Here is a 15,333-nt window from a genome sequence, read left to right as displayed (position 1 = left end):
TGTTAATAACTTTGACTGCTAAGAGTTACTGGGAAAATCAGAAGGCAAGGCAAACCAAACGCAGAGCTCCAGGCACAACACACAACAGGGACTCCATGTCCTTTGCCCGCTTCAGCTCCTCAGCATTGCTGTAGAGCAGTGGTTAGAGACAGAGAGAATGGCACTAGCCTAAGATCACCCAGCTACCAAAAGCTCATTCCAGAACAGCCCCAATGGGGAGCTCCCATCCAGATCTGTGCAGCAGAGCCTTGAGTGTGGCAAAGAGAGGACCCAGACAAGGCGATTGGCCCCTGGGAGCGACTGCACACTCTCAGGGCTGGCTTGGACATCAGATTTCCACCAGACTCTCAAAGGCTCCCTCCCCAAAGTCTAGGTGTTCTTTCTTTCTTTCTTTCTTTCTTTCTTTCTTTCTTTCTTTCTTCCTTCCTTCCTTCCTTCCTTCCTTCCTTCCTTCCTTCCTTCCTTCCTTCCTTCCCTTCCCTTCCCTTCCCTTCCCTTCCCTTCCCTTCCCTCCCTCCCTCCCTCCCTCCCTCCCTCTCTCTCTCTCTCTCTTTTCAAGACAGGGTTTTCTGTGTAATAGTCTTGGCTGTCCTGAAACTCACAGAGATCCATCTGTCTCTGCCTCCCAAGTGTTGGGATTAAGAGCATTTGCCATCACATCTCAGCTTTAGGCATTTTCTTATAAAGGAAAGAAAAGAAGAGAGACAGAGAAAGAGAGAATAAATGAACAACCCCGCCCCCAGTCCCTTCAGTCCCAGATAAAACTGAAAGCATTTAAGAGTGTGTGTGAGCATGCACACACATATGCATGTGCTCATACACAGTGTCACAATACTCTCGTGAATATATATGGGCTGAGAAAAGAGAAGAGAGATGGGAAGCTAGTCACTTATGTTTCTAACTCCACACCTGGTGCTTGCTATAGTCTGATTCCAGAGTGGAGAGTGCTCAGTAAGCGTTCTTCTCAGGGTTACTTCTCACACAGTGCCTGGGTCTTCAGCTCTCAAGGGGACTGTACAAAGGCTACTGCACATTACACTGCAAACAGGCAGATAGCTTGAAATGTGGGTTTCCTTCCCCACAGTACTTCCAGCCTCTTCCTACTTTGGTTTAGCCCACTTGGTAAAGACTTGGACATTCATGTGAAGGGGCTTTCTCCTGCTCTGCTTGGCCCTAGCAACATCTCATGCCAGTCAACCAAGTCCTGGAATCACAAAGCAACTCCAGGGGGCAGAGGGCGTGGTTCAGTTGGTAGAACACTTGCCTAACATGCAGAAAGCCCCGGGTTTGACACCCCAGAACTACATCAACTGTCTTGGCTATATAGAGTTGCCAACCTGTGATACATGAGATCCTGTCTCAAAAATTAAAAGGGGGGGGGGCCTGGGAAGATGGCTCAGTGCTTAAAAGCACTGCCTGTTCTTCCCGAGGACCTGGGTTCTGTTCCCAGCACCCACATGACAGCTTACATTGTAACTCCATTTCCTGGGGATTTGATACCCTCTTCTGGCCTCTGTGGGGACCAGGCACACATATGGTACACAAACACATATGCAAACAAAACAAACATATACATACTTTTTTTTGAAAAGCAAATCTTTAAAAATTAAGCAAATAAATTGATATTTCAGAATTCTTAGATCCACCTCTTGGGACTCTTCACCATCATTTGTCCCAAATAATGGCCTTTAATTGCAATTAACATTCCTACATGTCCAGTAAGCCTGTGATCTACTGAGACCACCAGCTTTTCCTCTCTTAGCACATCTGTTTTTTTTTTTTTTTGTTTTAACCAGATCACCAGGTTATGTCTGGCTTCCTATACTCTGGAGCACTGCCTACTCTCTGCAGGAGAATGGATCCAAATGGGTAGAATCAATATTCTACCCTTTCTTGTCAAGTCTGACTCTACCCTACTTCTTTTTTCATAGTTATAAATCATAATTAGTCATGACTGAGGTCTCCCAGATGAAAATGAAGGGAGACTGGAATGGTTAGGAAGCAGAAGGGGGCAGCTTCTTGTGAGGTCCTGTTTCTCCCCATGAAGAAGTCTGAGAAGAGCTGGGTGGTCTAGGGAGGTGTAGTTCACAGGGTAGTGTCCTCAGGAGCTCCCCCAACACTGGTGTTATATGACTCCTTTGCCAGACTCCAGGAACTCACCTGAACACGCTGTCTACGGTTTCTGCTCTGCCATACAGGAATGCTTTAAAGGCTAATACTGTGTTTGTTTTTCAAGGTACAGGGCAAGACCTAACTGGTTTTACTTAACAATGAAAAGGGAAACTTCTATTAGTATGAACTCCCTGATTCAGCTCACCATCCACTTACAGGGTTGGCAATCACCATTCCTATCTCATGGGTGGGGCAGCCAAGAAGTAGCCCAGTAGGAAAGCTGATTTCTTTCATTGACCATCTAAGCAGCTCACTCACTCACTAACTCATTCATCTTTTCCTTATTTATTAAACATTCCTTATGTACTTGGTACTGGATGGAAAAGTGATTGACTCTGCTCTTGAGGAGATTAACATGGAAGACAAGAAACAAGATGAACCCATAAATTTAACAGGGGTTAGGAAGTGAGGCCATTTTCCCTACAAAGGTCCAGGTAGTGTGTAAGTTAAGCTTCCCAGGTCCACGCGCAGTCTCTACTGTATATCTCCTTTCAGCCTGCCTTCCATTCAAAAGCCTGAGTTTTGTTATTCAGCCGAAGGCTCTCCACAGGTGTGTAAGCTAGCTTTTAGTTCAATCGGCTCAAGTTTTGGTTCAGGGTTTTTCAGGGACATTGGAGCCATGAAGGATCGATCACTTTAGATGGAGGTCGTGCTGTTACACATCACCCGGCTAGTCTCAGAGCAGAAGTTTTCTGGGTGGTTACTGTCATCTAGGAGCTAAATGAAAACACCAACTTTCTGGTCCACAGTCGTTCTCAGATTTCAGCATGCATCAGCATCACCTGGAAAGTCACACCACTGCCTAGTCCCACCCCCAGAGTTCAGATGTGGCTGTCCAGGGGCCAAGACAGAGAGAGACTGCATGAGCAAGCTGAGATGAGGAACCAAGACCTGAGAGATAAGGGGAGCCACCATCTGGGACAAGAGGCTTTGTTGGATACCAGAGAGGGATGTTGAGTCCTGCAGCTAAGGGAGGCTTCTCCCTCTCAGGAAGGCTCTGAGCCTCCTTGGGCAAGGCTTTGTGGGGGGCGTGTCTGGAAGGATCTTCCCTTCAGCGTCTGGGATGTTGGCTCTCATCCTGTCTGGTTTCTAAAATATTTGCATATTTTTAAGCCACGCCCACAAAACAGTCCCTATGGATCTGCCTACGATTGTATCCTTTGATCACTTAGAGAACTAAGAGCAGCACTTCTAGGTTAGCATTTACACGAAAAGGATTCTTCAAACAAACAAACACAAAACCAAACCCAGATGCGGTGCTCAGAGGGGAGGTCGGGGAGAAAGGAGCCAGAGTGAGCACACAGATGCATCTCAGAGGACTGTGGGCATCCACACACACAAGAAGTCATTAATCTGGTAGACAATGAATTGCAAAAGGCAATTAGCTCGCCTAGGGTTGTAGCAAGCCAATGAGGTATGCAGCAAGGCTTTGGAGGGTCTAGTGGAAGGGCAGGGTCATTGCTGGGGAACTGAAAAGGAGGACAAGGCAAGGGGGGTGGGAAAGCCCCCTGGGGTTAGCATGAAGGGAAAGAAAGGTGCTCTGCACTAACATCAGACCTCGGACGCATCCAAGAATGGTATACCCTTGCCAGGCTCTACCCACTGCTATGCTTGGACACAATCTTGAAAACGAACTAGGTGCTTCAGTTGTGTGCACACATACACACACATAGACACACGCACACACACACACACACACACACACACACACACACACACACACACGCACACACACCCCTCATCCACCTGAAAGTCTAACCAGGCAGAGGGACAGGCTGAGGACTGCCTGGCTGAGCAGGCCACTGGTGGAGTTCAAGAGACAGCTCCAAACTTCAGCTTGAAGACCTCCCCTCCACGTTCCACAGCATGCTTGTTTTCTCTGCCACATGCCGCATCCACATGCACTTTCCCACGGTCTGGTTTTTGCAGACACTCTAAAAGCCATGCGAATGGAGTCTTCCTTTCTAGACACATTCCTTGTTCACCCCCAGTCATCCGCACATGAGGCACCACCTTCTGCACCTATAAATCACTTCAAATGTCGAAGTTGCTCCCATAGCTTCTGTCTGTGCTGTCTGCAGGGCCCTGCCAGCTTCACCGTTCTTACAGAAAAATTAAAAAAAAAAAATCAAAAGAGAGAGAGGGGGGGGAAAAGAAAGGAAAATGGACCAATATTGGCTTGACTGCATAAAGGGCCCAACCCAAAGCAGATTGTCCTACCGTGGGGTGCAGGTTTGTGGCTGTGGTGTCCCCGCCTTCAAGACCATCCCATTTATCTCTCTTTGTTCCACTCCCTCTCTTCCTGCACAACGCTGCAATCACACACATACTCTGGGTTGGGGGGGGGGGGAGAGGACAGCCTAATTTCCTGATGATTATGTTGTTACCTAGCAACAGCCAATCAGGGACCTTGCTTTTTGTCTGCAGTATTTCATGCAAATAGTTTGGAGAAATTGCAGGGTAACACAGGCTGCTTAGTCTGTCTTCTCAGGGGACACATTACAGAACACAACCAACCCAAAGAGGGGACAATTGGAGCAGGCACGTGTGTGAGAGTGCAGGCCATCTGATCTCCACACTTACTCTTCTGCCTGGTACAGAAAAAGTAGCTCTGCAGAGACAGCCATGGAGTCCAAAACTTGGGAGAGTGGCTGAGCAGCAGCCATCCCGACCCTGGATCAAAGCTGATGACCTGGCCCAGAGCACACTGACCCCAGAGACCCCTTGCTTGCTTCCGGCAAGGCAGAGCAGTCTCTTGCAGTGGGTTTGTCTACGGAGGGATGTATGTTCACACATTCACAGTCCAAGAGACTGCTGTACTCCAAAGGGGTGGTGACAACTCCCCAGTGTCTGCATGTCCACAGCCTCACCATCCACAGCCAGATTTTGGAACCAAAGTATCTCCTTTGTTTGCTGGTGGAAACGTCTTTTCTTACCCTAGTTCTCAAATTCTAGAAAATTCTGAGTCAGGTATTTTTGTCCTCATAACCCTGGAATTCAGTGCGTAACTTGCCCCAAATCATACAGGTCGAGTGTCAAATCGAGGCACCGACAGGCAGGTCTTTTGATGTGAAGTCTGTGCTGTGATCCCGGTAAGTCTAGAACACTCCTAAGACCTTATAAAAGTAAAAGAGAAAGAAAGGAGACAGCCACAGAAGGCTGCTGTAAAAGGTGAAACAAGTCTTAAAAAGCCACCTGTGATGACATGAAAGGCTGTCGCTTAGCTCAGATGCTGAGCCTTCAGGGCACCACTGTCCAACCTGCAGGTGACCAGAGCAGAAACACCTGGGCCTGGACACCCTCCACCAATTCACTCATTCAGTCACTCATTCATTCATGGCTCAGCAGCTAAGAGCACTGGCTGTTCTTACAGAGAGGACCCAGGTTTGACTCCCAGCACCCACATGGCGGCATCCAGCCCTCTTTAACTCTAGTTCCAGGGAGTCTGGCGCCCTCTTCTGGCAGCACCAGGCACATACGTACTGCACTTATATACATTCAGGTAAAACGCTCACAAAAACAAAATGAGCCTTTTAAAAAACAAATTTTCGGGGTTGGGGATTTAGCTCAGTAGTAGAGCGCTTGCCTAGCAAGGGCAAGGCCCTGGGTTAGGCCCTCAGCTCTGGGAAAAAAAATTTATAAAAAATAAATTTTTGGGAGGGGGGCAGCAATCCCCCCTGTGTGTGTGTGCATGTTTGTGTGTAAGTATGTGTGGTGTATGTACATGTGGGTGTCCATACTTGTGTGTGGGCCTGCATGTGGAGGCTAGCGGTTGAGTTGAATGTCTTCCTCTATTGCTCCTCACCCTGTGTTTTCTTGGGCAGGGCTTCTTGATGAACCCAGAACACAGCCATTTACTAGGCTGGCTAGCCAATGGACTGTCTCTGACATCTGACCTCCCAAGACTGGCTTACAGATGCATACCACAGCAGGGTTTATGTGGGTGCAGGCACTTTGCCTTCTGAGCCGTCTCTCCAGCCCTCGGGGGCATTAATTCTTAAAAAGCCTCTTGGAATAGCACAACTCACTTTGGAAAACAGACTGGCAATTTCTTTCAACTTTGAAAGTTTGTAGTTGACATGTAATAATTATACACATTTATGGGGTACAGTGTAAGTTCTGTCCACACCAAATCAAGGTGATTAGTAGAACTGTCACCTCAAATATGTACTGTTTCTTACCTTCAAAATTCTCTCTCTGAGGCATTTTGGAACAGAGAATGAACCACTGTTAACTACGGTCACCCTACCAAGCTGTGGGGCACAGAACTTAACCCCTTCTTCTACCTGGATTCTTGTACTCACTAAACCACGACTCTGTCCCCCTCTCTCCAGGCCCTTCCAGCCTCCATAATCATGGTTCTATTCTCCATGAAATGCTCAATTTCCTACAAAAATGAAACACTCAGAATGATGCCGTAAGCCAGAAATTCCATCCTAGAAATTGACATAAGCAAATAAAAACAGGTTTTCATAGGAAGTCTTGGCCAATTATGTTCATAGTAGCTTCATTGACATCAACCACAATCTTGTATACTTATGCAAGGGAACACTATTCATCAAAGAACAAACCATTGATCTACACAACATGGGAGAAGACCAAGAATACTAGAATAGGTGCTGGGGAGATGGTTCAGAGGTTAAGAGCATGCATTGCTCTTCCAGAAGACCCAAGATCAGTTCCAGAACTCATGTTAGGTGATCTAACTCCAGGTGATTGGACATTTGTCCTCCTTGGACACCCACGCACTACTGGCTCCCATGCACAAGCATACATAGAGATAATAATTATCTAAAACTACTATCACAAATGAAAGGACACACATATGTTAAGGGTTTAGTAATGATCATTAAATGGACACAAAGATACAATTCCCAGGAGGGTTAACTTCTAATGCTCTACAGCAGCTAGGGTGACCACAGGAAACTTTAGTTTTGAGGGGATCTCGAATGTGCCAACACGGAGAAAAGAAGTGATGTTCCATTTATATGAGTCTCTATGGCAGAAAAAAATCAGAGAGTGCGGACTCCTGCAAACAGTGTGAGGTGCAGGGAGTCTGGGGTGGTACTGACCAGGTCTGTTTCACTCAGTGTAGGCGCCTGTCGGGGTTAGGGAATGAAGCTCTTCAGAGTGGAGTATCATCGTATGTAAATACACCTCAAAAGAAAAGAACCCCAAAACCTGAACTCTGCTGAACTGTTCAGGGACGAAGTGCTCAGAGTTCTGCAACTTGGCTGAAATATCTTTTCTTCTTTCTTCTTCTTCTTCTTCCTCCTCCTCTTCTTCTTCTTCTTTTTCTTCTTCTTCTTCTTCTTCTTCTTCTTCTTCTTCTTCTTCTTCTTCTTCTTCTTCTTCTCTCTCTCTCTACACACACACACACACACACACACACAGGGTTTCTCTGTGTAGCCCTGGATGTCCTAGAACTCACTTTGTAGACCAGCCTGGCCTTGAACTCACAGAGACCCACCTGCCTCTGTCTTCCGAGTGCTGGGATTAAAGGCAAGGGCCACCAGCCTGGCTGAACTATGTCCTTAAAAGGGACATCAATGAATGGATAGAAGGATGGATAATTTGTTTGTTTGTTTTTCGAGACAGGGTTTCTCTGTGTATGTAGCTTTGTGCCTTTCCTGGATCTCACTTGGTAGCCCAGGCTGGCCTCTAACTCACAGAAATTCGCCTGGCTCTGCCTCCCGAGTGCTGGGATTAAAGGCATGCGCCACCACCGCCCAGCTGAAGGAGTTAAGTAATGATGCTAATCTGGTAAAATGTTAGTTGTAGAATTAAATAGGGCACCTCTAGAAATACATCTAATGTCCATTGTACAAGCTTTGAGACTTTCCAGTACATCTAAACATTTTCATAAGGAAATCTCCAAGGTGATTCCACTGAACAGACACAGGGAAAAGTACATTTGGGGCAATCTTTGTTGATGAGTGTGAACTGAGTAACATTAGGCTCGTCTATCTCCAGAGGTGACAGGAGTCACCCCTCAGTCCCCAGGACCTACACAGAAGCCTGCAACCAATGCTCAGGCTGAAATATAACTTCCTGGAGTCAGGCTATGCCATGTGGAAACTACGGACTGTTTTGCTCTGGTCTTCCGAGTGTCATTTAACATGTGGCCTCGTGAGGTGACACCTTTGAAATCGAGACAGTTTTTTGAAGCATCTGAGTAATGTGCTTAGTATACTTCTCTCTGAATAAAAATCCTTATGACAAGCTGAGCAGGCATGGCAGCCCTGGCGGTAGGACGCAGGGAGCTCGCTCATCTAGCCCCGCCTCTGGTCCTTCAGACACTGTCATTTCCTGCAGCACCTCCACCCCCCACCAGCAGCCACAGAGGCAGTACAGGGTCTGGCCCCGGGAGAGGAAGAAGTCCATATGTGGCGCCATGAAGGGTCTGAGTGGAGAGTGATTCTCATGGGGCGGAAGAGTTGGGAGGCCTGAGTGGGGAGCTAGCACAGTCAAGTGCACTGTGGAGCCCCTGCTCCCCGAGCTGCCCCATGTATTCTGTCGTAATTGCTTCATTTCCACTAGTGGTGTATCCTCAAATGAGTTCCATTCCTGGTGCCTGGGATATCATATTGATTACCAGTTTCATCGATCCCTATCTCGCTAATTAGCATATAAATTAGCCATTTGGGGGGAGGCATTAGGCAAAATTGAATTTTCTCCTTAATCTTCTTTCAGAAGGTAAATGAAAATAGATGTGGCCTGTTAAGGCCGGTGTCCTCTTTCTGACACCAAGTGCTGTTCACAGCCAGGGAGCCTTCTGTGGAGGGAGAGAGGAGGCCATGGAAGAAGCCTTCCTTCCACCCCTCCCCATGTAGCTGCCCTGGGAACTCCTTCAGAGCCATCCCGCTTTGGAGCAGAGGAAAGCTCTGCCTGCTGACAGAGGCAGCATCCCTCCCACGGAGCCCCACATAAGGCAACCCCACAGAATTGGCCTCCAAGGCTGGAGTGGAGGGCATCACTCTGCTCTAGTGTTCTAGTGTGGGGTCAGGAGGCCAGCCCTGGGACATCTGCCTGGCCTCTCACCAGCTGGGTCCTCTTGAACACTGAGCTTCTCTGAGCTCCAGTCTCTCTTGGTTTGTGGAACAGGGGTACAAGCACCCAGCTTCCTAGGTCACCGCAAAGATGGAGAGTGAATGTATTTGGAGCACTTATCCTGGGGCCCTGACACTCAGCAGGGCCCATCAAGCCATTATGTTCAGCTGTAACCACCAACAGGGACCTAGAGGCCTCACTGGAATCTGGGGACACTTGGTGCTGGGTGCAGAGATAAACCCTGGCACTGCTCCTCGGGGAAGTGGGGGTAGGTGGCTTCCTCACTGGGGTGGGGATGCTTGGCAAAGTGTTCAGTAACATAAAGTGTAAGCTTTACTTACATCCTTCCTCTACTCCAGAAGGTCACACTGAAAGGGAGGAGCGGGCTTTACACCAACGGGCTTTACAGAGTTGGAACTGTCAAGGGCCACGGCGATCACTCTGTGGGTAAAGTGCTCACTGTGCAAGGATGAGGACCCAAGTTCAATTCCCGGCACCTTTCACAAAAATGCAGGGCATGTTGGTGCAACAAATGGGGAGGCAGAAGTGGGTGTGGATCCCTGGAGCTCACTGGCCAACTAGCCTAGCCTAATCGGTGAGCACCAGGTCCAGGTGATCGACTCTGCTTCAAAAAACAAAGTGGGGGGCTGGAGAGATGGCTCAGCAGTGGTTAAGAACAGTCAATGCTCTTCCAGAGGACCTGGGTTCCATTCCCAGCATCCACATGGCAGCTCACAACTGTCTGACTCCAGTTCCAGGGGACACAACACCCATGACAAAACACCAAAATGCACTTAAAAACTAACAGACAAAAGACAAACAAGGTGGATGGTGCCTGAGGCTGACCTCTGTCACCATAAGTGCACTCACACTCGAGTGCACCCAACCCCATAGGAAGAAACACACACACACACACACACACACACACACACACACACACACACTCACTCACTCACAGCTCCCCATCCCCACTTCCCCCCACCAAGGAGTTGAAATAACCAGTAAAAATAGACTAGCATCAAGGTTGCTACAAACAGTATGCATAACACAACCCCGGTTTGCTAAACATGCATTACTTAATATACAGCTTAGCTGAGGGCATCCATTCTACATGTTAAGAAAAGCTGCTTTGGGCAACAGTGTTACTTCAGAATTTTTATTTTCTCATGCTTTTCTTTATTTTCTAAGTTGCCTATGTTTTAAGAAAGTGTTTGGGCTTACACACCACAGTATCCTCTGCCTAGAACACAAGTAACAGATACAACTTTAGCAAAGGACACTTCCTCTTCATCTGGGCAATGGCTCACTCAGATGACAGCCACACAGATCTGTCTGATGGCCCATGGTGTCTGGACACCAGCTGCCCCAGGGGCCTGGTCTCCTCTGAGTCCATTTTCCAGGGCTTCCAGGACTATCTGGCACTTTCAGAACTAGAAAGCACATGAAGATAGAGACCTGATTCCTACAACTGCCTCCCAATAGTGCATACAGCTGGCTGGAGGACTCTGTACCCAGACTCTGACTATGAAGAGTTTGGGGGGCAAATTCAGTTATCTTGACAGCCTCACTTCGAGCTGCTCAGGTGGTAGGGAAAAAAGCCAGTCTGCCTTCAGTGGCCATGACAAGACTGTGAGAACGAATGTATGAATGGTCCTATCACAGTTGGACCATGTGAACAGTGCAGCAGAGCAGTGTGGGTGCCTGGGGTGAGACACTGTACCACCTGGATCTTCTCTTCCCCAGAGGAATGCACATCCCTTGAAGAAGCATGGGATTTGAAGCAGCTGTGTGTGGACTAACTGCACCACACCATAGCAGCCCCTCCCGCAAGGCATGTGAGTTATTTCAGACACTGAGCTCAAAAGCACAGTATTACAATCACATTCTGATCATTGCGCTTCCCATTTGGGACAATTCCCAGGAGCAGGTGAGTGGGCACCAGACAGCCCTGTGCCCAGTTCTAAGTGTTCCCGACAGCAGCTACACAAGCTGGGGAGCCATATGGCCTCTGTGCCGGGCCTGAGCATCTTGCTTTGGACATATATGCACAGAACCTGCTTAGATGTGCTCAAGCATTCTTACCTTCCAAGTGTAAAGATCCAGTGTGTGGTTTATGTCTTAGGGCTGTGACTCAGTTTCTCCTGGAACTTCTACAGTGGGGCCATCACACCAGACACTGAGTCTGGCAGAGAAGCTGGCCTGATGGGAGGAGTGGGGGGGGGGGAGCAGGGGGTAGGGGAATAAGCAACAGAGGCACAGGACCCAGGGAAAGGGTTGGTGGGAATGCTCCAGACAAACCGAGACAGGAAAGCAAGCAGAAGCTCTACACTGTTTACAAAATAGTGTGTGTAACGAACTGAGTTATGCCTGACTCACAGTCACCAAGTTTCTGAAAACAGTTGTCGAGTGCTCAGGAAAAAGCAATGAACAGATGATTTACAGGAAAACAGGCAAGGGATGGAAGCAGGAGCTTATCACTGTGAAGAAAGACAGATGCTACCTCTGTGGAAGCAGTAGCTTTACTGATATTTAAAGAGAAGCTAATCAAAAGAACTGAGCATGGAAACGGTTTAGAAATGTGTTAGTAGCCAGAGATGAGGTGAGGTGGGTAATATGCTCCCTAAACTGCTGGTAAGAAGTGTGATTTGTAATACCAGTTTTAAAGAGAAATCTGGCAATAAATAACATTTGTAGGTATATGTCCTTTGACCTAAGAATCCCCTCTTCAGGAATTTACATTAAAGGATACAGAGTACATGAAACTGTGTGTGTGTGCACGCACTAACACATGCACACAGGCACATGTGCACATATGTGTACCTGTATAATATGCATGTGTGTATATATGATATGTATGTGTGTCTATGTTGGGGGGCATGGAAAGGTCGTGGTCCATGCATGGAGATCAAAGTACACCTTGGGAGCTGTTCCTTGGTTTCCGCCTTATTTGAAACAAGATATTTTTGTTGTTTATTGTTGTGTACACCAGGCTAGCTGGACCACGAGCTTCTGGGGTATACCTGCCTCTGCCTCCTGCCTCGCTGTAGGAGCTGGGAGCATAGATGAATGATACTGCTCACAGCTCCACACAGGGTGTGGGTGGAACGCATGTGTGAGCAGTGAGGGCTTCCCTACGGAGCCCTTCCACAGCCCCACAAATATACGGGGATGCTCATTACAACACTGTCACAGCAGAAACTTGGCGCCAGTCCAAACACTAACAGCAATGTGAGAGGAGGAGAACAGTGTGTAGCTTGACTGAGCACTCACTGGGCAGCAGCAGGCTCCAAGGCTCCCACAGATCATCTCATCCTCAAGCCAACTCTGTTACTTTGTCTATGTTGTGAATGAAGAAAATAAGATCACTGAGATTAAGAAACTGGCCTAAAGTCTCTTAACAGGTGGTGAAGCAGTATCCCAAGACAGGTAGGGCTCATGCTGCTATTATGTCTCGCGCGCGCGCGCACACACACACACACACACACACACACACACACACACACGCATGTGCGAGTGTGTGCACACGCACATACACCTGCACACCTGCACATACATATCTGCATACACACATCCACGTACACACATCTGCACACACACACATCTGCACACACCTGCACATATACACATCTGCACACATATACACACCTGCACACACACACATGCAACACATATCTGCACACACGTACACATCTGTACACACATATCTACAACATCTGCACACACATACACATGCACATACACAATGGGCTATTCTGCAACAGTGTTAGTTAGAATCATACATGTTGACATGGGAAGGTATACTGTTGGCTGGTAGTATTTAAGCTGGAATAATGTGCTTCAGGGTGCCCATTGTTGCTGGTATTAGAAAAGGAGATATTCAATGAATCATCATGTGGTGATATTGTGTTCCCCAAAATATTGTGCACCCTAATAAACTTATCTGGGGTCAGAGAACAGAAAAGCCACTAGATATATAGGCTAGAAAATGGAGGCACACATGCCTTTAATCCTATCACTTGGGAGGTAGAGATCCTCTTGGATCTCTGTGAGTTCAAGGCCACACTGGAAACAGCCAGGTGTGGTAACAAGAGCCTTTAATCCCAGGAAGCGATGGCAGAGAGTAGAAGGTATAGAAGGCATGAGAACCAGGAACTAGAGCTGGCTAAGCTTTTAGGCTTTTGAGAAGAAGTTTAGCTGAGATTCATTTGGATGACGACTCAGAAGCTTCCAGTCTGAGGAAACAGGATCAGCTGAGGAACTGGCAGGGTGAGGTGGCTGTGGCTTGTTCTGCTTCTCTGATCTTCCAGTGTTCACCCCAATACCTGGCCTTGGGTTTGTTTTTATTAACAAGTACCTTTAAGATTCCTGCTAATCATCACCCCATTGTTCCCTATATTTAAAAAGTGATTAAAAAAACAAAAATTAAGAAGATGATAGACAAGTAACATCCTTAGGAAAACTGTCTGAAGACTCAAGTCCAAATATTAATCATTTTATAGTCTACACATATACAACACATGTTAGTTGTGTGTTGGTTAGAGTGGTGTATACATTTTAAAAGTGGGTTCTTCTGAACTTTCCCTCAGCATGGGGGGATGGGAGTTGGAGAAGAGAGGAATGAAAAGAGAACTGGCATTGCATCTTTTTTATTTTTATCTTTTGGTGGGGGAGGGTTGAGGATTCTTTGTAGACAGGGCCTTGCTGTGTAGCACAGGTTGGCCTCAGACTTTAGGCAGACCTCCTGTCTCTGCTTCCTGGTTGTAGGGTTACAGGCATGTACCACCATGCCCAGATTTAAACTACAAACCAAAGTCTGGATTTAAAGTATAACCCAGGGCTGGGCTGGGTGCATGGTGCATGCCTGTAATCCCTGCCCTTGGGAAGCTGAGGCAAGAGGATTATTGTGAGTTCAAAGCTGACCTGGGCATAGAGAATACTAAGCCAGGTAGACTACAAGATCTTGTCTCAAATACCAAACCAATAAGGGAAAACAACACCATGGGCCACTGGCGGTTTACTTGAGAAGTGAGTAGCGGACATGGCATTTTGTTCAGGGAAGATGCTGATCAAGGGCACATGGGAAGAACAAGGAAGCAGAAACAGACAGGGCTGAGTGGAAGGCCCACTAATGTGAGTCCCGGCATCACAGCCTGGCAGGGTGGCAGGTTGAGGATTGGGGGTGTGGCACAACTGAGTGCAGTCCATCCGAAGGCAATTTAAGCCACGCCCTGGCACCATCCATTTTCCTTTTGCTGCTGTGTACTATTCTTGGCCCTCATCACAAGGGCTGAACAGGCTCCTGTCCCCTAGCCACTCCCCAGCTCCACCATGCCCAGTTAGCCCTACATCACACTTTCTGGAACACTGCATTCCTCTGCAGACTGCGGCGGTCCTGCACCTTGGGGTGACAGTCACAACCCTTCTACCCCGCTGTTCATTCATCCATCACAACCCTGAGCCAGGCAGGTTCTCTCAAATGAGAGGGGAAGTGGTGAACAAAATGGGGTTCCTTCCTATGAAGCTTGTATTTCTAGTTGAGGGGATAGAAAGGAACATCAGGTGAGAGCATATGCTTTAGTCACTAAAGTTTAGAGAAAGTAGAGCAGGGCAGGGTGGGGCAGTGAGGGCAGATGGTCTGTAACCCCACTCCCCAGCACAGGTATAGAAAATGCAGAGCCAAGGCCACAGGATTCAGAATGGAGTCAGCTAGTCCCCAACACCCCCACTCATACACAATGAGAGCAAATAACTTTAAACTTAAAAACAGGAAGAAGCAAATGTAAAATGTTCTTGTTTCAAAAAAGGAAAAGAATAGCAGGGCATGGTAGTGCATGCCTTTGTTCTCAGCATTTGGAAGGGAGGAGAAGCAGGTGGATGTCTGTGAGTTCAAGACCATCCTGGTCTACATAGTAAGTTCCAGGCTAGACAGGGCTACAAAGTGAGACCCTGTCTCAAAAACAACAATAACAACAACAACAACAACAACAAAAACAAAACCCAGAACTACCATAACAACAAAACTAAAAACTAGAGACAAACTCTCACATCTGGCAATTCAGGTACCCTACATAGAAGGAGCAATACAATTAGTTCCCATCCCTTATCTTCGCG

At 47.5% G+C, this 15,333-nt stretch overlaps 1 protein-coding gene across 4 annotated transcripts in view; it reads right to left on the bottom strand.

Annotated features, from left to right (window-relative positions):
* The window catches only part of Phc2 (polyhomeotic homolog 2), a 107,146-nt gene that overhangs the window by 62,964 nt on the left and 28,849 nt on the right, over window positions 1–15,333 (bottom strand). Inside the window, exon 1 of one of the 4 annotated variants that reach the window (XM_036177750.1) lies at window positions 4,393–4,500. The exons of 2 other annotated variants lie outside the window; for them this stretch is intronic. The gene's annotated coding sequence lies outside the window, so the exon portion shown is untranslated. Of the gene's footprint in view, window positions 1–4,392; window positions 4,501–15,333 lie in introns of those variants that run through there. One more of the 4 variants, XM_036177747.1, reaches the window with a different exon arrangement.

Source organism: Onychomys torridus, chromosome 2 (assembly GCF_903995425.1).
Source record: "Onychomys torridus chromosome 2, mOncTor1.1, whole genome shotgun sequence".
Classification (NCBI taxonomy): domain Eukaryota; kingdom Metazoa; phylum Chordata; class Mammalia; order Rodentia; family Cricetidae; genus Onychomys; species Onychomys torridus.
This window is presented reverse-complemented; position numbering and strand designations above follow the sequence as displayed.